The 21,684-nt window shown below is 49.8% G+C and overlaps 1 protein-coding gene across 3 annotated transcripts in view; it reads left to right on the top strand.

Moving 5' to 3' along the window:
* ZBTB7C (zinc finger and BTB domain containing 7C) overlaps window positions 1–21,684 on the top strand; it is a 312,607-nt gene that overhangs the window by 271,212 nt on the left and 19,711 nt on the right. The gene's annotated exons all lie outside the window — the stretch shown is intronic.

The following is a 21,684-nucleotide window of genomic DNA, read 5'->3' as shown; positions in this document are numbered from 1 at the left end:
TCGTTTTTCGATCCGCGGCTCTTGGCTGTATTCATAATCATGGTACTCGTTAAGCGCTTTCTGTGTGCCAAGCACTGTTCTAAGAGTTGGGGTAGATACCAGTTAATCAAGTTGGACACAGTATCTGTCTCATATGGAGTTCACACCCTCAATCCCCTTTTTTTTTTACAAATGAAGGAACCTGGCCACAGAGAAGTTCATTGACTTTCCCAAGGTCACACACAGACATGCGGGAGAGTCGGGATTAGAACCCAGGTCCCTCGGACTTCTAGGCCCGGGCTGTAACCACTGAGCCACACTGGTTTGCATCTTTTTGGGTCATGAGGCTTGGCCACCCCTGGAAGAGGTGCAAAGTGTTGGAGGTGGGAGTTCTTAAAGTGCATGAAGAGACTTCATTGAGCTCTGAATGAAAGCAATTTAAAGTCAAATCTCTAGGCCCAGTTCTTGCACAAAGGGTCAAGTGCGGGTCATGAAGAGACTCGGGTCTTCAAGAATAATAATTATAGTATTTGTTAAGCCCTTACTAAGAGCCAGGCACTGTTCTAAGCACTGAGGGAGATAGAAGGTAATCAGATTGGACACAGTCCCTGTCCCATATGGGGGTTTACAGTCTTAATCCCCATTTCACGGATGAGATAACTGAGTCACAGAAAAGTGAAGTGTCTTGCCCAAGGTCACACAGCAGACAAGCGGCAGAGCTGGAATTAGAACCCATGTCCTCTGGCTCCTAGGCCTGTGCTCTATCCACTAGGCCATGCTGCTTCATGCTGTCTTTTCTCGTATAAAGGTTGGGGAGGAAGACCAGGGAAGAGCAAGGTCAGGCAGGATGAGAGTGGGCTGAGCCAGAAGACTACAGTCCTTCCAGGGATTTGGGAAAGATGGGGTGGCCGAGGAGTCGGAGGAAGGGTTGCTGTGGAGCTGTTGGCCTGGCAGGGAAAAATAGGCCTCAACACTGGAAAGACAAAAAAAACCTCACTGAATTGTAGCCCACGAAATGTGGATTAGAGATGAGGGTAAACTGCTCACACGGAGGATGGTTAGAAGTAGAATGGATGAGTTTTTCTAGGACAGCCCTAAGAGCTAGGGAAACATTCAACTGCCCAGACTGGCTTAGGGCCATTCTGCCTGGAAGCACGAGAGAAAAAGTGGCCCGCATCTAGAGCGACACACAGTTCGACCTTGGCCACTTGCTGTTCGGGTCATGGTTTCTCTCCCCTTTCTGAAGGCCCAGCTACGAAGGGAGCTATGAGAAGCAACACGGCCTAGTGGAAAGAGCAGAGGCCTGGGAGTCAAAAGACCTGGCCTCCAATCCCCACTCTGAGACTTATCTGGTGAGGTGGTGTGGTCTGAGACTTGTCTCGAGGGACCTTCACTTCTCTGTGCCTCAGATACCTCATCTGTAAAATGGGCGTTAAGACCGTGAGCCGCATGTGAGGCAAGGACTGATTAGCTTGTATCTAACCCAGCATTTGGTACCGTGTCTGACGCACAGTAAGCACTTGTGGCCTAATGGATAGAGCTGGGCCTGGGAGTCAGAAGGACCTGGGTTCTAATCCCAGCTCTGCCACTTGTCTGCTGTGTGACCTTGAGCAAGTCACTTCACTTCTCTGGGCCTCAGTTACCTCATCTGTAAAATGGGAATTGTGTGCCCCATTTGGAACTGGGACTGTGTCCAGCCTGATTACCTTGTATCTACTGCAGCACTTAGAATAGTGCCTGGACCATAATAAGTTCTTAACAAATATCATTAAGAAAAAGAAAAAATACCTTTTTTTAAAAAAAAAAAGAAGCCAGATGACCTGTGAGGGGTTCCCTTCCCTCCGGCATTTTATCTTCTGGTCTGTGAAATCTAATCTTTGAAGCTTTGAGTCCCCCAGAGAGAGACTTATTAAAGGGATATGTGCTGTTGGACGAGTGGAAAGAGCACCCATCTCTGGCAATCAGAAGACCTGGGTTTGAGTCTCAGATCTGAGAGTTCAGAAATGCCTCCTGGGGCCATACCTTCGGTCCTGAAGCTTTATGACGTGAGATGGCCATTTCAGCAGGAATCCTGAGGATCAGCCAGCTAACATGGATGGCGGCGAAGACCACGGCGGTTACTAGGGCAACCGCCTGTCGGGTTATGGTGCTACAGCATAGAATCAACACTTAAATAGGCCATAAATGGGTTCTGTGTGTAAAAGGCCTGCACGTGCACTTTGCAATTTGCTAGTAATACTAGTAAATCTTAATATTATGGTGTTTGTTAAGCGCTTACTGGGTGCTAAGCACTGTACTATTACTACAACTACTATTAATAATAATAATACATGGTATTCGTTAAGTGCTTATGTACCGGGCACTGTTCTACGTCCTGGGGTAGATTCCAGGTGATCCTGTTGGACATAGACCCTGTTCCGCACAGGACTCACAGTCTTAATCCTCATTTTACAGATGAGGGACTGAGTCTCAGAGAAGTGAAGTGACTTGCCCAACGTGACACAGCAGACAAATGGCGGAACCAGGATGAGAACCTAGGTCCTTCTGACTCCCAGGCCCGTGCTCTGTCCACTAGACCACACTGCTTCTCATAAGCTCTGGCGTAGATACAAGTAGGAGGAAGAGCAGATATTGAATCCACACTTTTCCGATCAGGGAACTGAGGCACAGAGAAGTTAAGCGATTGCCCAGGGTTGCACAGCAGGTAAATGGCCGAGCGGGGATTAGACCGCAGGTCCTCTGGCTCCCCGGCCCATGCCGTTTCCACTAGGCCACCCTGCTTCCTTGCCCGGCTCCTCTCTCACTGTACTCTGGGCCCCGGCGAAAGAATGACTGAGAGAGACAAGAGAGTGAGAGGGGCTCTGTCCAAATCATAATCACTATAATCATCACCGCTACGGGAGAGAGCGTGGCCTGGTGGAAAGAGCACTGGCCTGGACATCTGCAGATCTGGGTTCCAGTCCTTGGTCCACCGATCGATGTATGATTGATGTACGACTTTGGACAAGTCACTTAATGTCTCTGTGCCTCTGCTTCCTCATCTGTAAAAAGGGGGTAAAATAATCGGCCCTCCCTCCTTCTTAGACTCCTTAGCCTACGCGGTGCAGAGACTGTGTCCGATCTGATCATCTTGTATGGGCTCCACCACTTGGCGCAAGTGCTTGATAAATACCATCATTACGATCAATTCCTCCCCTCAAGTTCTCAATCCTGAAATCTCAAGACAGAGTCTAAGGCTTCATACTTGACAGGAGACTTCATCGTCGCCCCTAAATGTTTATCCGCTCTCAACGATTTACAAGTTAGGCGAAAGATAGGACTTGTACAAGGCTTGTTCACCTCCCGTGGACTTTAACGAGTTGGATAAAATTGAGTAGTATTTATTCAGCCCGACTGGCCCCTGGGCGTGCTGGAAGACACTGCCTCAGCGGGTCTCCGACGCTGCTCCTCGGCAGCGAAACCCCATGGGAGCAGACCCGCCCTCCTCCCGTGCCCAGGAGATGCCATTTCTGCAGTTAGACCGCTCCGGGCCCAGCCAGGGCGTGTCCGGGGCAGAGACGGGGCTACGTTGCTATGGCGATGCCAATATGGGGCCGTGCCTGGCGGTTCGTTCTGCGGCAGGGGTTTTGATCCCAGGCCCTTTGAAGTGCTGCGCTAGGCTGCCCGAGGCAGGCTCTAGGAAATGGGAAGGTGGGCAGGGAACGTGTCTGCCAACTCTGTCGTTTTTTTACTCTCCCAAGTGTCTAGTACAGTATTTAGCACTCATTAAGCGCTCAAAAAATACCATTGATCGATTAACAGAATGTGCTGCTCGGAGGATTTGTGGCTCGTAGGGCTTGTGGATAGAAGTGACCTGTGTTGGACAGGGAAGCAGGAGCGATTTTAGAAGCAGAAGCGATTGTTCCATCTATGGCTTGCCAGTCGGCAGGCAGAAGGATGTTTTCGATTATTACTATTATATTTGTTATCAATAATAATAATAATAATTGTGGTATTTGTTAAGAGCTCATTATGTGCCAGACTCTGTTCTAAGTGCTGGGCTAGATACATGGTAATCAGGATGGCTGCGATCAATGTCCCGGATGGAGCTCACCCTCTTAATCCCCATTTTACAGATGAGGTAACTGAGGCCCAGAGAAGTTACATGACATACCCAAGGTCACACAGCAGACAAGTGGGAGAGCCAATATTAGAACCCAGGTCCTTCTGACTCCCAGGCCCACGCCCTATCCACTAGGCCACACTGCTTCACGGTCCGACCCTCACAGCTATTATTAGGGCTGGATTCCCAGACTCACTTCATCAGGTATCCAACAAGTTGAAAAGAGCTTAAAGTTTCCAAGTGGGACTTAGAGAACTACCTTAATTGGATTTTTCTGCCACTCCCAAGCTCCGCCTGATTTTGGCCCCGGCCCCAACCCCCCTTTCCCTTCTCATCTCCGCACTTAAATGCACAGTTGGCACCCGGGAGGGTGAATCCACGATTGTTATTAAACATCAAAGCCATTGTTCATTTTCAACCCCACCACTTTCCCTCCTTCCAACCCAAGCCCAGGTGCTGACCTTGAAACTGTCCCCCAGGAAGAGACCCAAGGCACCAAAACACATCGAAGCGGACCAAAGCGATGAGTTGGGTCCATTATAGTTCCTAGGAAGGTTCCGGATTCTTGAACGGGATGCGGAGGGGCGGGGAGGAACGGGGGGGCGTCAGCCTCATTTCCTTCTGCCGCATTTTGCACTCAGGAATACGTGGTAGCATTAAACCGTCAAGATGGGGCCTCCCGGGTGAGGATGAAGTTCAAGTGGAGCCTAAATGAAACACCGCTTCGCCTTTAAAGTATCGGTCCCCATCTAACTTCCCGTGAAGAAATGAGTTATTCTTGTGCCTCTGGAATTTGAATTTAAGGCACGTGGAAGGAAGAATCTCAGAGAGCCTTGTGATTTTGTCAGAAAAGAAAGCGATTTTTTTTTATCATACATACAGAGAGGTTGGATCCTTGGAAGGACCCGAAGTGCAAGGAGGCCAGGATGTTGTGGCAAGAGGAGGGGGAGGACACTGAGGACAGCTGCCTCGCGGTTTTGCCTTGGTGAACAAGATGTATCTTGCAGAATGGAGTCACTTGGTGTAATATGCCAGAATATTCAGAGAACGAACAACTCATGACAAATTAGTTTCCATCCCACCTCTAATTGCCGGTCTTCCAGATAAGAAGTGCTCCCGGAACTGAACAGCTGTCAGCTTCTGGAGCAGGCGCAAGGGGAAATTAGAGCAGACGAGAGACCAGAGAGTATAAATATGGAAAGGAAATGCTTGGACTTTTTTGTGCAATGGCACTCTGTATAATAATATTACATGTAAGGATGCAATTAGGCCTGAAAATTGCAAGCTTACAATGTGCTCTCCTAGCCAAGGGTCAGTCGGTTCTGGTGATGAATGAAGTTGGCTTAAAGGAACAGTGTGAGTTTTCGAAGCAGTCCAGCCGCTCACTTGGTTTGTGAAAATGCAGTCGTGTTCTTGGATTCACATGCCTGCCCTGATGATCCTGGGTTCGGTATCTGCTCCCCGGTTTGAGAGTAGCGACATCAGGACAGCTTTATGGACAACGCTGTATCAAGATTGGGTTCTAATCCCAGATCCCCTGCTTGCCTCCTGTGTGACCTTGAGCAAGCCACTCAACTTTTCTGTGCCTCAGTTTCCTCCTCTGTAAAACAGGGATTCGATACCTCTTCTCCCTCCTACTTAGGCTGTGAGCCCCACGTAGGACAGGGACTGTGCCCAACCTGAATTTCGTGTTTCTATCCCAGCACTTAGTACAGCACTTGGCACACAGTAAGCACCTAACAAAGACTCTAATTATTATTATGATCATTATTACCAGTGAGGCCTCTCAGTTCTCTCTTTCTCGAGCAGTCTCGTAGATCAGTAGAAGTCAACTTTACCAATCCTCCTCCCTCCGATGGTACCCGCGTGTCAAAGGAAGTCGAGAAAGAGAGCTTGGATTTCCGTATCATCCTTAAAAATATTTATTGTACTCCTTCAATGGACAGAATGCTGTCCTGGGGAAGATTAAATGTAGAAAAGTGGGATAAAAGACAGTTCCTGTCCATGAGGAGTTCACCATCTTAGAGGAAGACACAAAAGCAGCATAGCCTAGTGGATAAAGCACAGGCTGGAATCTAGAGGACCTGGGTTCAGATCCCAGCTCCGCCACTCGTCTGCTGCGTGACCTTGGGCCAGTCACTTAATTTCTCTGTGCCACAGCTTCCTCAACCGCCAACTGGGGATTCAGTACCCATTCTCCCTCCGATTTAGACTGCAGACCCCATGTGGGACAGGGACGGTGTCCAACCCGATTAACTTGTATCTACCCCAGTGCTTAGAACTGCGTTTGACACTTAACGAATACCATAAAAAGCCATGAGCAATTTAATATTAAACATAAAACCGACACTGCGCAACAGAAGTCAGTGACAGCTTCTCTACCCCTGCTCTCTGTCCTTCCCAAAGGACTCCCTGTGTCATGTATTGTGAAGGCTGAGCTCTCTCCTTCTCCTACCCACACTACTCCTGTTGGCGAGGGAGGAGGGTGTGAGGAGGGGAAGGGCTGAGGGAGAGGAGGAGGCACAGCTTCAGTGCCAGTGGCACAATGGTTGGCACCAGTACTGGGATGGGGGGGAGGGGGCGTAGGCCCATTTGGCAGAGGGCTTGGGCCACACTCCCTTCTAATAATTATAACCACGGTGGTATTTCTTCAGCACTTACTCTGTGCCAAGCACTGAGATAATCAATCCCTTGTATTCACTGAACGCTTAACTGTGTACAGAGCACTGTACTAAGTGCTTGGGAGAGTAGAATATAACAGAGTTGGAAGGCACGTTCCCTGCCCACAATGAGCTGACAGTCTAGAGGGGAGGACAGACATTAATATAAATGAATACATTTCGGGTATGGACATAAGTGCTATGGGCTAAGGGGGTGGTGAATAAAGGGAACAAATCCAAGCACAAGGATGACACAGAAGGGAGTGAGAGAAGAGGAAATGAGGGCCTAGTCAGGGAAGGCCTCTTGGAGGGGTTGTGTCTTCAATGAGAGACAATCAGCTCAGACAGTCTCTGTCCCACAGGAGCTCAAGTCTAAATCGGAAGGAGGAGGAATGAATTGCCATTTTACAGATCAGGTAACTGAAACACAGAGAAGTTAAGTGACCGGCCCCAGGTCACCCAGCAGACAAGCGGTAGAGCCTGGATTAGAAGCCAGATCCCCCGACTCCCAGATCTGCGCTCTTTCTACTAGGCCATGCTTCTTCTCTTCCTCGCCACTGTGGTCTTTGTTGTTGTTAGTGTGTCTATTAAGCACTTACTACGTGACAAGTGCTGTGCTGAGCACTGAAGGCAGACGTAAGATAATAGATGCCCTCTTTATTCTCCAGATTTAACCCCTCTTGGTAAGTATAAAGGGTTTGTAATCCCAAGCAAACGGCTAGTCCCTGAACTGCTCTGAAATAAATTGTGAGAACTATAATTCTGGCTATTGGATGCTTTTATCTTTGAAGTGTTATTCACCTTCAAAGCCTTATCGAAGGCATATCTCCTCCAAGAGGTCTTCCCTGATGGAGCCCTCACCTCCTCTCCTCCCACTCCTTTCTGCGTGGTCCTTGTGCTTGGATTTGCTCCCTTTATTCGCCCCTCCCTCAGACCCTCACAGCACTAATGTACATATCCTTAATTCATTTATTCATATTAATATCTGTCTCCTCCCTCTAGACTGTAAGTTCCTTCTGGGCAGGGAATGTGTTGCAGACACCAACTCTATTGTGTACTCTCCCAGTCGCTTAGTACAGAGCTCTGCACGTAGTAAGTACTCACTAAATATGATCGATTGATTGATAATCTGCAAAATGGGGATTCAATACCTGTTCTCCTTCCCATCTGGCATTGTGTCTGATCTGAATATCTTTTATCCAGGCCAGTACTTAGTACAGTGCTTGGCACGCAGTAAGCACCTTTCGGACAGGAAACGTGCCAACTCTGTTATAGTGTACTTTCCCAAGTGTTTAGTACAGTGCATGCCCAATAAATACCATTGATTGATTGATAGTACTTAAATACCACAAAGGTTATTAATTGTTATTATCCTGGCATGCCTGATTCTCCTAGAAATTCTTCCTCTTAGTCTGACGAGCTTTTCAAAGGCTCTACCTCAAGGAAAGCCACCACTCCTGACTTTGCCCCAGCAGGATTGTCTCTCTGCTCTGCGTGACCCTGTTCGTTCTGTCATGTGTTCCTGGAGGGTGGCGGTTCATTCATTCATTCAACAGTATTTATTGAGCGCTTACTATGTGCAGAGCACTGTACTAAGCACTTGGAACGTACAAATCGGTAACAGATAGAGACAGCCCCTGCCCTTTGTTGGGCTTATAGCCTAATTTGTGCTACACTGCCCAGTAATAACAATAATAATAGCAATTTGGGTATTTGTTAAGCACTTACTATGTGCCAGGCACTGTACTAAGCACTGGGGTGGATCCCAGCAATTCGGGTTGGACACGGTCCCCATCCCAGGAGGGGCTCGCAGACTCAGACTCAATCCCCATTTTACAGATGAGGTAACTGAGGTCCAGAGAAGTGAAGTGACTTGCCTAAGGTCACACGGCAGACAAGTGGCAGAGCTAGGATTAGAACCCATGACCTTCTGACTCCTAGGCCCGTGTCCTATCCACTAGAACATGCTGCTTCTGCCCTTTCAGATGGCTGTTCTCCCTTCCAACCGAGCTTTAGAGGGGAGCTAACACAACGTATCCAGGCCCCCAGAGCCAGAATGACGTTCACGCATGACTCTCGGTCCCTTTTTTATGGTGTTTGTTAAGCACGTACTGTGTCAAACACTGCTCTGAGCACTGGGGTAGATACAAGTTGATTGGGTTGGACACAGACCCTGTCCCGCTTGGGGCTCACAGGCTAAGAAGGAAGGAGAACTGAGACGCAGAGAAGCGAAGGGATTTCCTCGGGGTCACCCAGCAGATAAGTGGCAGAGCCGGGATTGGATCCCAGGTCCTCTGACTGCCCGACCTGTGATCTTTCCCACAGGCCACACTGCTTCTCCCTTCCAAACAGTAGCCTTGTAAGAAGGGAATTCCTCCCTCTCAGTTACCCAAATTAAACCCAAGGCCTGGAAAGGCAGAGACCTAAGTGGGCCGATCAGTCGATCAATAAGTCAATTGGCGGTGTTTATGGAGTGCTTATGGTGTGCAGGGCACTGTACTAGGCACTTGGGAGATAGAGCTTTGCACCTAGTAAGCGCTTAACAAATGCCATCATCATTATAATTTTTGAAATGTAATGAGTTTTTCATGGTATTTGTTAAATGCTTACTATGTGTCAAGCACTGTTCTAAACGCTAGGATAGATACAAATCAGTCAACCAGGCTGGGGCGCGATCTGCGCAAGTGTTCCCTCCCCAGAAGGAGCTTACAGCCTAGAGGGAATCGTGGCGAGCCAGCAGCAGTGCCAGGACTTGAGACTAGACTGTGTGGTCTAGTGGTTAGAGTATGGGTCTGGGAGTCATCAGGACCTGGGTTCTAAACCTGGCTCCCCCACTTGTCTGCTATGTGACCTTGGGCAAGTCACTTCACTTCTCTGTGCCTCAGTTACCTCATCTGTAAAATGGGGAGGAAGACGGTGAGTCCCACGTGGGATGTGGACTGCGTCCAATCCGATCACCTTGTATCTGCCCCAGTGCTCAGAACAGTGGCTGGAATGTAGGGATTAACAAATATCATTCCAAACAAAAAGAGCTGGCGTCCGTGGCAGCTCCATTCTGAAGCCAGGTCAGAGACCCTGGTAGGGTTCACCCTTGGCCCCGTGGCTTGGGCCACGCCGTCCCCACATTTCAGGATATGAACATCTTGGGCTCAGCTGGCGGCACCCACCCGAGTCCACCGTTCCCCTTCTCCCACTCCTCTGGGGCGCAGCCACGTGGAACAGGCGCCACCCACCTCATCCCACGACAGCCGGGCTCCCACGGACACACGCTCCAGCCCAGGAAGGGCTCAACGGGCGGCAGCGTGCGACCGGCCCGACTCTGAGAACGTCAGGTGGGTCCCCGCCGGATCCACAGCCGGGACTTCTGTCAGTCTGAGCCGTGAGGAGCCTGACATCCTGCCGTGCCTTTCGTGCTTACCCTCCTCCTTATCTTCTCTAGTTTGGCACTCCGTTCCTTCGGTGTCCGTCGACAGCAGCCCCCTTCCCTCTTTATTTTTAATTTTGAGTTCCCTGGGGCCCGGGGACCCTTTCTACCTCTCATCTGTGGAATGCAGCGTGGCTCAGTGGAGAAGAGCCCGGGCTTGGGAGTCGGAGGTCATGAGTTCGAATCCCAGCTCCGCCACTTGTCAGCTGGTGTGACTGTGGGCAAGTCACTTAACTTCTCTGTGCTCAGTTACCTCATCTGTAAAATGGGGATTAGGACTGTGAGCCTCAAGTTGGACAACCTGATTGCCCTGTATCTACCCCAGCGCTTAGAACAGTGCTCTGCACTTAGTAAGCGCTTAACAAATACCAACATTATTATTATCTGTGTTTTTTTATTTTCCCACCCAAATGTTTTGCACGTAGTAAGCGCTTCATGAATCCTGTTCCTCCTGCTTTGGCTGCTGCTGGCCTGCCTAATTCTCCCTCACCGGCAAGACGGGCAGAGACTCAGGTGTGGTGCTGACAGATTCATTCGTTCAGTGGTATTTATTGAGCGCTTACTGTGTGCAGAGCACTGTACTAAGCGCTTGGAATGTTCAATTCGCAACAGATAGAGACAATATCCGCTCAACAACAGGCTCACACTCTAAAAGATAATTATGGCATTCGTTAAGCGCTTACTATGTGCCGAGCACTGATTAGACTGTAAGCCGGTCAATGGGCAGGGATTGTCTCTATCTGTTGCCGAACTGCCGAATTGTCCATTCCAACCGCTTAGTCCAGTGCTCTGCACATAGTAAGCGCTCAATAAATACTATTGAATGAATGAATGAATGAATGTTAAAAGAGCTGGGGTAGATATAAGGTAATCAGATTGTTCCACGTGGGGCTCACAGTCTTATCCCCCATTTTACAGTAATCGAGGCACAGAGAAGTTAAGTGGTTTGGCCAACATCACACAGCAGGCAAGTGGCAGAGCCGAGATTAGAACCCGCGTTTCTCTGACTCCCAAGCCCATGCTCTTTCCACTAAGCCACGCCGACAGATGGCATCCCCGGCTTCCTGCCGGGTACGACCACCTTCTCCTCAGCACTCCAGGCTGAGCCTGATTATCAGAGGTGTCGCCCCCGACGAAGGGGAAGACGGAATGGAGATGGAGGCCAAGAGGGCCGACCTGACGGGCACCGATGGTGTGGCTGCGCCCAGAGTTGGCCCGCATCTCCTCTCCCATCGCCTCCCACTCCCTCGGCTCCGCCCGAGTTCCCTTCCTCCTGCTCCCTTTTCTCCCTGTGGGTCGGCCCTGCCCCCTCGCTTTCTTCCACACGACTCCCTCCCTTTCCCCCTCACCCCCCTCTCCCTGTCGTGCCTGGAACGGCCTCTCTCAGCAAATATCTGCCTCTCCCTTTCCTCCTCCAGAATGCTCCCCTTCTCCCCCACCCCCTCACCGGGCCGCCTCACCCTCTCTCGTGAGCCGGCCCCTCCCCAGTCAGTGGGTGTCTGGAGCTGAACTCGCCGTCTCCGACCGCTCTACCGGTGCCTCCGGATCCAAACCTCTCCCCCCCGCCACCCCGATACAGGGACTGGTTCTCTTTGGCACCTCCTGTGCCCCGCGCATGGGGAGGCGAACCCCTTGTCAGGCCAGAGTCAGTGGCTAAACTATCTGAGCCGTCTCTCTGCTGTGTAGGGAGAATGCCAAAACCCTACTCCCAAGGAAAAGACTCATCCTCCTAAAGCAGCTAAGCAGAGGTCTCTATTCTGGCAGAGAAGAAAGTAATATGCTCGGCTTTTCTATTAGCACATAATCATGATAATAGTATTTATTGGTTAAGGGCTTACTGTGCGTCAAGCACTGTTCTCAACGCTGGGATAAATTCAAGCTAATCAGGTTGGACGCTGTCCCCGTCCCACATGGGACTCGGTCTTAATCCCCAATTTACAGATGACGTAACTGAGGCACAGAGAAGTGAAGTGATTTGCCCGAGGCCGAACGGCAGAGGAGCTGGGATTAGAACCCAGATCCTTTTGACTCCCAGGCCCTGGCTTTATCCATGCTGCTTTATCTGTTAGATCTCTAAAGCTGCCGGTTCTCCTTGTTAAACAAGGAAAGCAGAGACCCTCCCCATCTTGTCCCCTAGCCGTTTCCTTGCCTTCCTGCCGAGAAGTCTGAGAATCAGGGTGTCTCTCCTCTGTTGCCTGGTGGATTTTGGGCGACTCAGTCCAGTGGGTGCCCGACACCCAGAGGGCAAATGGGCATAATAGTAATGTTTCGGCATTTACACCGCCCTCTTCCAACAGAAGCTAATTAATCTTCCAGGCCTGCTGGAGGGGAAAGGCTACTGTGTACTTGTAGAAGCCCGGGTCACTAGGTTGTAATAATAATACTAATAATAGTCCTGTTAAGTGCTTACTATGAATCAAGTACTGTACTATACGCTGGGGTAGATGCAAGATGATCAGGTTCCACGTGGAATACTAAGAGGGCTAGGTTCTGGATCCCTGGAATCCCTGGGCCACACACCCCTCATTCTCTGAGGGGTTCTCATTCATTCATTCAGTCAGTCGTATTTATTGAGTACTCACTGTGTGCAAAGCACTGTACTAAGCGCTTGGGAGAGTACAGTATAACAGTAAACAGACACATTCCCTGCCTGAAACGAGCTGACAGTCTAGAGGACTAGAATTAGGAATCCTAAAGTTTCCCAGGGAGATTTTGTCAGTGGTTCTTTCTTTTTTCAGTGGTATCTGTAAAGTGCTCACTGTGTACCAAGCCCTGTATTGAGCCCCGGAGAAGACACAGGTTAATCAGGTTGGACACAGTCCATGACCTACATGGGGCTTATAGTCTTAGATCCCCATTTTACAGAATTCCTTCTCTGAGGCACAGAGAAGTTGAGTGACTTGTCACACAGCAGACAAGTGGAGGAGGCAGGATTAGAACCCAGGTCCTCTGACTCTCAGACCTGTGCTCTTTCCATAGGCCATATTACTTACCCATTGGTTATTTAGGAGATCGTCAGCTGCCTTTAAAAAGAATACTCTTAAAGCTAGAATCCTAGTTGCTCCCTCAAGACCCAATTTCTGGGTCGAAGTTCCCCCTAATAGGAGGATTGGGCAACAGCCAGTACTTTACTCTCCAAGGCACCGTAATTCTCGCGTTTCCCAAAGCTCTGATCATCTGGGCTCCCGTTTGGGTTTGACTGCGGTTTCGTGAATACAGTCTCTGGGGTGCGGTCAGGCCAGATTTACAATTGCTGTCTTGGTCCAAATAGTCGGCCTGTTGAAAGCGGAGACAATAGGTAGTCTTCACCTCCAGATCTGAGGGGGTTGATATTACTGGGCGGTGCCTTTATTATCAGGTGGTGCAATAGGTTTGAAAAACTGAAATCTGCCTTGTTTTGGAAGCCTTGGAAGACTCCCAGCCCCCGGCTAGTGGGACTGAGGGTTCCTTCCCTGTTTGATTCTTTGTTTGTGCATTTAAATGGTATTTGTTAAGCCCTTACTATGTGCGAGACCCTGTCCTGAGCACTGGAGTAGGTGAGAGATAATTGGGTTGGACACAGTCTCTGTCCCACATAGAGCGCACAGTCTTAATCCTCATTTTACAGATAACTGAGGCACACAGAAGTGAAATGTCTTGCCCCGGGTCAAACGGCAGACAAGTGGCCAAACTGGGGTTAGAAGCCAGGTCCTTCTGATTCCCAGGCCTGGTTGCTCTATCCACTAGGCAACAACTGCTTTTCTCGGGATTGTGAGGGACAAAAGAAGTGACGACCAGGAAGCCAGCCTGGGTGGGGTGCTACTCTGAGTTAGGGGTAAGAGGGAAGGGGAGCTAGGCTAGAGGCTGGGCCAGAGTCTGCCATACCCTGTCTGTCCTGGATCCCTATTTCTGGATCCCAGAGCCCTAAGAGTGGGTCTGTCACCACTGGGATTTCAGGGCAGGCCCTCTGTCTGGCCCAGGACCAGCCTCTCCTTCCCGGCAGCCTTTTCCCAAATGGATCTGGGAGTATCCATCCACCCTCCTTCTCCTGGCTTTCACCATTATTCCCGACCGGCCCTCCCACCCACCTCCTCCCCGTCCAAACCAGTCTGCAAGCCAGGGACCAGTTCAGCAACCCGGGCTGAGAGGAGGAGAAGGAGAAGGAGGAGCATAAAGAGGAGGAGGAGGAGGAGGAGGAAGAGGAGGAGGAGGTTGGGAGAGAGAAACAGGTGAGTAAAATGGTTGAGTCAGTCAGTCACTGGTGAGTCAACCGGTATTTATGCCCCAGGGGTTGAGGAACTCTCCCCAGTCTCCCCTTTTCTGAACGAGGATTTGTTCTGCCCAACTTGCCGGGACAGAAATGTTCACTCTGGACCCTTCTCAAGAGAGGATCAGCCCATCTGACACGTCGTGGCCCTAGTCTTCAGCTCGATGACCCTGTTCGGCCATGGCCCCGATCGGGTTGTTGCATCCCTTTTCTCCTTAACAGTAATAATAATTATGACATTTATTAAGACTTACTATGTACCAGGCACTGTGCTAAGCAATGGGGTGGATGGATGCAAGCAAATCGGGTTGGACACAGTCCCTGTCCCATGTGGGGCTCACAGTCTCAAGCCCCATTTGACAGATGAGGTAACTGAGGCCCAGAGAAGGAAGTGATGTGCCCAAGGTCACAAAGCAGACAAGTGGCAGAGCCAAGAGTAGAACCCGTGACCTTCTGACTCCCAGGCCCGTTAACCATATCCCTTAAACCACACTGCTTCTCTAGAGGCTTTAGACACCAGCCCAAAGATGGGCACAAAATAAGAATTTAGGGTACAAGACCCCATGGGAGTGAAGAGGATCAGGGGTAACTCTTCCTGCTTCCCTCAGGACAGGGGGAAAACCATCAGCCTTGCCACAGCGCTCCCAAGGGAGAACTCAAAAAGGGGTTGCTAAGCCGAAAGGATGATTACAGAGGCGGGGGGAGTCGAGAGACCCTCCCCGAGCTTGATTTGGAAAGTGCTGGCTTGGGTTGTGTAGAATATACTCTCTCCTCACCCCACACCCCACCTCCTCCTCTGGAATCTGCTTCTCCCACCTGGCCACGGACTCCTTCTGGAGTCCCCCGTATCCGGCCCATTGGCTCCCTGAGGAGTAGAGACACAGTGGGATGGGAAGCCCAGCGTGTTTTAGGGTTTGACTGCCCCGTGGCAGGTCTAAGGCGGAACTCAAGAGGCGCCATCCTCTGCCACCATCAACAGTCGGGCGACTTGAATGGCAGAGCGCTGACTGATGGTGGACCGCAGAGGAGGAAAACAAGAAAGAAATAAGTCCTTTCCAATACCTCGTCTCTTTTTTCTCTCTTCTCTTCTCTTCTCTTCTCTTCTCTTCTCTTCTCTTCTCTTCTCTTCTCTTCTCTTCTCTTCTCTTCTCTTCTCTTCTCTTCTCTTCTCTTCTCTTCTCTTCTCTTCTCTTCTCTTCTCTTCTCTTCTCTTCTCTTCTCTTCTCTTCTCTTCTCTCCTCTCTTTTCTCTTCTCTTCTTTCTCCTCTCCTCTCTCCTCTCCTGTCCTCTCTCCTCTCCTCTCTCCTCTCCTCTCCTCTCTCCTCTCTCCTCTCCTCTCCTCTCTCCTCTCTCCTCTCCTCTCCTCTCCTCTCCTTTCTCCTCTCCTCTTCTCTCCTCTCTCCTCTCTCCTCTCCTCTCTCCTCTCCTCTCTCCTCTCCTCTCTCCTCTCCTCTCTCCTCTCCTCTCTCCTCTCCTCTCTCCTCTCCTCTCTCCTCCTCTCTCTCCTCTTCTCTCTCCTCTCCTCTTTTCTCTTCTTTCCTCTTCTCTCCTCTCCTCTTTTCTCTCCTCTTCTCTCACAATCCTCTCTCTCCCCTTTCCTTATTTTCTCCCTTTTCCTCTACCCTCTGTCTCTGTTTCTGTGTCTCTGTCTCTCTCTCCTTCTTTCCCTCTGACTCTCTCTCCTTCTCTCCCTCTCCTTCCACCTCTCTGACCCCCGAGAGCCATTTCAGGCCTACCCCACCTCTACTAAAGTGATCAGATTTAATTTAACTGAACTTGGGAACCGCCATGTGATTTACTGAGCTCAGTGAGATCCGTTCCCTCTGACCATAAACTCCTCCCCAGGAGTAAATTAGGTACTTTAAGGCATTGCCTTCCCTCTTGCAGGACAGAAGAGTACCACTTTGCGGCCTGAGGTAATAAGACAGACCCCCCCGCCCCGCAACCCCGACTCTTGACAAACAGGAAGTGCTAGAAGGAAGAGGGAAAACACCTTCCCACCAGCAATGTCCTAGGCAGTGGGCCGAACCATCTGCGGAAAGGGCAAGCCAGGACTAGTTCAAACATCTCTGAACAGTCGCTGGGGGTGGTTCTTTGAGAACTGCATTCACCCTGTCAGGCAATCAGGAGATTATTTCATAAATGACTCGACTACCTCCCAGGAATGGTCTCCTGATGCTGTTCCTCAAAGTGCCAAGTTACACCCCTCTCCCTTCTGCTCGGCTTGATTCTCCCATGCTTTGAGGAAAATATATGAGCAGCTCCTCACAAATCATCACCACGTTCTAGTTGACGACACCTTCTTCCCACCAATATCCCACAGACCTTTCCTCTCCAGGAAGAATCTGTCTTGTTAAGATTTTACTTTGGCAACAGAACCTAGAAAAAACAAAAAGCAGAGACCAAACCACAGAAACCTCCTGTAGAGCTCCACTCCTCGCTGCATCAAGCAGAAATTCCTGACCATTGACTTTAAGACGCTCATTTGGATCTCCCTCCTGGTCAGGCTCTCTCTTCCACTACACCCCAGCTCACTCGTTTCATTCCTCTCCAAACAACCAACTCCCTGGCGCTCGTTCTCATCTCTAGCACCATTTTCATTGTCTGCCTATCCCAGCTGTACTCTTCTCGAGGGCAGGGATCGGCTCTTCTAAGTGCCGAGTACGGTGCTCAGAACACAGAAGGTGCTCAGTAAATGCTATTGATTGCTAGATCGATGGACCGCCGTGGTCCGTGAGGATGCATCTTCAAGTGGCTGACCCCGGAGCTGCTCACACTCACCCCAGATCCCAGGCTGGAAGCCGAATTATGTCTTCCAATTCCACTTTCGGGGGGCAGCGGGAGCGAGGTGCCTGGGGAAGGGCAAGACCCACTCAGGGTCTCATCGTCAGCTCTGGAGAGCTCATTAGGCATCCTGTAATTCTCCCGCTATAATCGGTCTGATTAGCCAGCTATGTCCTCTTCTCTGTTTTGTTTGCTCTATAATTATTTTGGGGGGGAGAGACTGGGGGGAAGTTCATGTTTTGCATAAATGCCTGCTGGCTGTTTTTTTAATGTGTTATTCTTGGCTAAGCTGCCCTGATTTGGGGGCGGCGGGGAGCGCCAGGAAGGAAAGCGTTCAGCTGCAAGTGTCACCTTTGATGCAGTTCTAGTCTGGGCCGGCTCCTCGAGGGCCCGAAAACCTCAAGGTCACTCCTGAGGCCCACGTCCCGGGAGGAAGCCCAGCCCAGCCCAGCCTTTCACAAACACTTCAGAGAAGATAAACTGTCGTCGTCCACCCCCACCGGCCCCCACCTCTTCTCCTCTTCCCCAGCCAGCTTTTCTACAGGTGAAAGTAGGCTCTGGGCTCTGAGGGCTAGGAGGCCCTGAAGATGTCACCTCGTCCAGCTTACTGCCTCCAGACCGACTGGTGCCCGTTGCAGGCTGGACAGACATCAGAGGTCATTGGCAAAAGAGGTTCTTTGCCCTTAGTTTGGGGCACTAGTTCCCCATCTTTCAGGCCTCCTTCTGGGGTTTGGAAGAAGGAAGCATTTCCCAGAGAAAACTCAAAGAAATCTCCTGTCCGTGCGCTCTGCTTCATGGTATTTTTTTTCCTCTTTCCCTTCTGTGATGCCTGGAGCAGGAGCGAAGGTAGCTAGGGCAGAAATCTCTACCTAGATTTTCAGAGATTTAATGTAGGCTCCCAAGTCCTTAGTATGGCATTCTGGATCCAGAGTCTGATTTATTGGCAAATGATTTATATGCATCTTCATAATCCTTCCCTCCCATAATAATAGTGGTAATAATAATAATAATTGTGGTATTTCTCAAGTGCTTATTATATGCCAGACACTGTATTAAGTGGTGGGGTGGATACAAGTAAATTGAGCTGGACACAGTTCCCTGTCCCACATGGGCTTACAGTCTTAATTCCCATTTTACAGGTAAAGTAACTGAGGCTCGGAGAAGTGATCTCCCCTCTCCCCCGTCATTGACTCAGTCCCTTCCCATGGGGATTAAGACGCTGAGCCCCATGTGGGACACGGACTATGTCCAATCTGATTCGTTTGCGTCTATCACAGAGCTCAATACAGGGTCTGGCACATAGTAAGCGCTCAACATATGCCATTTTAAAAAACGTCCTAAGGAAGATCGGAGACAGGGCGGAGTACAGAGCACGAGTGCTCTTGACAACTGCTAATGACCTTTGGGCCTCATCTTGAGGACCCTGGGCGTGGGAGAGATGTGTTGGGAGAGAAGAGGACAGCTGACCAGCAGCCCCCTCGACTTCCAAGGCGAGGTATCGGTTGAATCGGTTGTTGGGGCGGCTCTTCCGGGCGAGTACCACAGTGACCCCAGAAGGAACCAGAATCAGCACAGAGCTCTGGGCATTGTAGGGGACCCCCGATCAGCTTTCTCAACCAGTAGAGAGCCCGGGGCCATTCCAGAGCCCTGGATTGCTGCTGTATTCATCAACCTGGGGCTAAGATCACGGGAAACAGGGGTGTGTATGGGTATGGGTGGGTGTAGAGATGCTGCTGCAGGAAGGTTAATATCACATTATTGAATTATTATTGAAGCAGACTCTCCCAGGACCCAAACTCCTCCTTGGCAATGAGCCAGTCAGGGCCCTCTCAGGGCCATCCCAGGGTCATTCCAGAACCCTGGATTGCTGCTGTATTCATCGACCTCGGGCTAAGATCACGGGAAACAGGGGCGTCTATGGGTACGGGTGGGTTTCGGGGGAAAAATAGATGCTGCTACAGGAGGGTTAATAACGTATTGTTTAATTATTATTGAATCAGACTCCTTGGCAATGAGTTTGGCACCTCTCAGCGGGTGAATTACTGAACAGGAGTCCAGTGGCCTCGGGAATTATTGTAGTTTTCCAGGGTGTCTAACTAGGTCCCAGAGAATAGAAACTGGCCCCACATTCTGTTGTTCTATTATATAAGCGTCAGTTGGGAACTGTGCGGCTTAATGCGCTCTGGGCTCCACCCAAGAACCACCACAAGCGCTAGAGTGACGAAGGCTATCAGGTGATGTTGGGAAAAATGATCAGCTCTCACCGGCCAGCCAACAAAACGTGGACCAAAATCCAAACGTACGACTTCCTGCTCCAGAAACTGTGGACTGTTCAGCCAGTGTTGGTCGCAGAAGTGGTAGACACCTGTTGAGCATTCACTTGGTACAGTGCACTTTACTTAACACTTGGCAGCGACAGCCTCGACTAGTGGATAGAGCAAAGGCTGAGAGTCAGAAGGAGCTGGGTTCTGATCCTGGCTCCGCCCCTTGCCTGCTGTGTGACCTTTGGCAAGTGACTTCACTTCTCTGTGCTTCACTTACCTCATCTGTAAAATGGGGATTAATCAATCAGTCATGATTATTGAGCACTTACTACGTGCAGAGCACTGTAGTAAGTGTTTGGAAAAGTGCGATACAACAGATTTAGCATTTCAAGTACAGGGCTCTGCGCGTAATAAGCGCTCAATAAATACGATTGAATGAGTTTAGCAGACACATTAAGACTGTGAGCCCCTTGGAGGACAGGAACTGTGTCCAATCCGATTTGCTTGTATCTACCCAGCACTCACTATGGTGCCTGGCACACAGTATGCACTTTCCAAATATCACAGTATTTATTATTATTACAGCTGAAGTGTGAGACAGGTCTCCTGCTCCCAAGGAGCTTTCATTCTAATGGAAGAAACCAACAGAAAAACAGGAACCAATACGTGAATCAGCAGCATGGTCTGCTGGAAAGAACACAAAACTGGAAGACAGGAAGCCTGGGTTCTAATCCTGGTTCTGCCACTTGTTAGCCGTGTGGCTTTGGGCGAGTCAATCAATCAGTCAGCCAAACAGTGGTATTGGTTGAGAGCTTATTGGGTGCAGAGCACTGTACTGAGATCTGGATCAGTGGAGAGACCCCGGGCTTCGGAGCCAGAGGTCATGGGTTCGAATCCCGGCTCTGCCACTTGGCAGCTGTGTGACTGTGGGCAAGTCACTTCACTTCTCTGGGCCTCAGTTCCCTCATCTGTAAAATGGGGATTAACTGTGAGCCTCAGGTGGGACAACCCGATGACCCTGTATCTACCTCAGCGCTTAGAACAGTGCTCTGCACATAGTAAGCGCTTAACAAATACCAACACTATTATCTTGGGAGAGTACAATACAAACAGAATTGGTAGACATGTTCCCTGACCACAGTGAGCTCACAGTCCAGAGGGAGAGAGACATTAATATAAATAAAATAGATTACAGATATGTGCATAAGTGCTCTGGGGCTGAGGGTGAGGTCAGGTTGCTTAACTTCTCTGTGCCTCAGTGTCCTCATCTGTATAATGGGGATTCTCTCTCCCTTTGACTGTCAGACGGGGATTGGGTTCAAGCTGATTTTCCTGCATCTACCCCATTGTTTAGCACTGCCATGCTTAGCCCAGTGCTCGGCACCTCATAGGTGCTTAACAAATGTGACAGTTATCATTACTATTGGCATTATTATCGAGAAGCAGCGTGGCTCAGTGGAAAGAGCACGGGCTTGGGAGTCAGAGGTCATGGGTCCGAATCCCGGCTCTGCCGCTTGTCAGCTGTGCGACTGTGGGCAAGTCACTTCTCTGTGCCTCAGTTACCTCATCTGTAAAATGGGGATTAATTGTGAGCCTCACGTGGGACAACCTGATGACCCTGTATCTCCCCCAGCGCTTAGAACAGTGCTCTGCACATAGTAAGCGCTTAATAAATACCCACATTATTATTATTATTATTACCATCCTCATTTATTTATATCATTTTAGTAATTTGTTTATATTAATGTCTGCCTTCCCCTGTAAATTGAGATTTCACAATGAAATCTCACTGTGGGCAGGGAACTTTTCTACCAACTCTGTTGAATGGTATTCTCCCAGTAATCGTGGTATTTGTTAAGTGCTCACACTGTGCCAAGCACTGTACTTAGAGCTGCAGTAGATTCAAGATAATTAGGTCCCACACCGGGTTCCCAGTCTAAGTAGGAGGGAGAACAGGTATCGAATCCCCATTTTGCAGATGAGGGAACTGAGACCCAGAGAAGTTAAGCGATGTGCCCAAGGTCACACAGCAGCTAGTCAGTCGATCTGCCGTGTTTATCGAGTGCTTACTGTGTGCGAGCTCTGTATTGAGCGCTGGGAGAGTACAATGTGACAGAATTGTAGACACACATTCCCTGTCCACAACGAGCTTACAATCCAGAGAGACATTAATATAAATAAATTATGGTTATGGACATACGTGCTGTGAGGCTGAGGGAAGGGTG

The sequence above is a fragment of the Ornithorhynchus anatinus genome, chromosome 3 (assembly GCF_004115215.2).
Source record: "Ornithorhynchus anatinus isolate Pmale09 chromosome 3, mOrnAna1.pri.v4, whole genome shotgun sequence".
In the NCBI taxonomy this organism is placed as follows: domain Eukaryota; kingdom Metazoa; phylum Chordata; class Mammalia; order Monotremata; family Ornithorhynchidae; genus Ornithorhynchus; species Ornithorhynchus anatinus.
The sequence above is the reverse complement of the archived record's forward strand: the minus strand, read 5'-3'. Positions and strand labels throughout refer to the sequence as shown.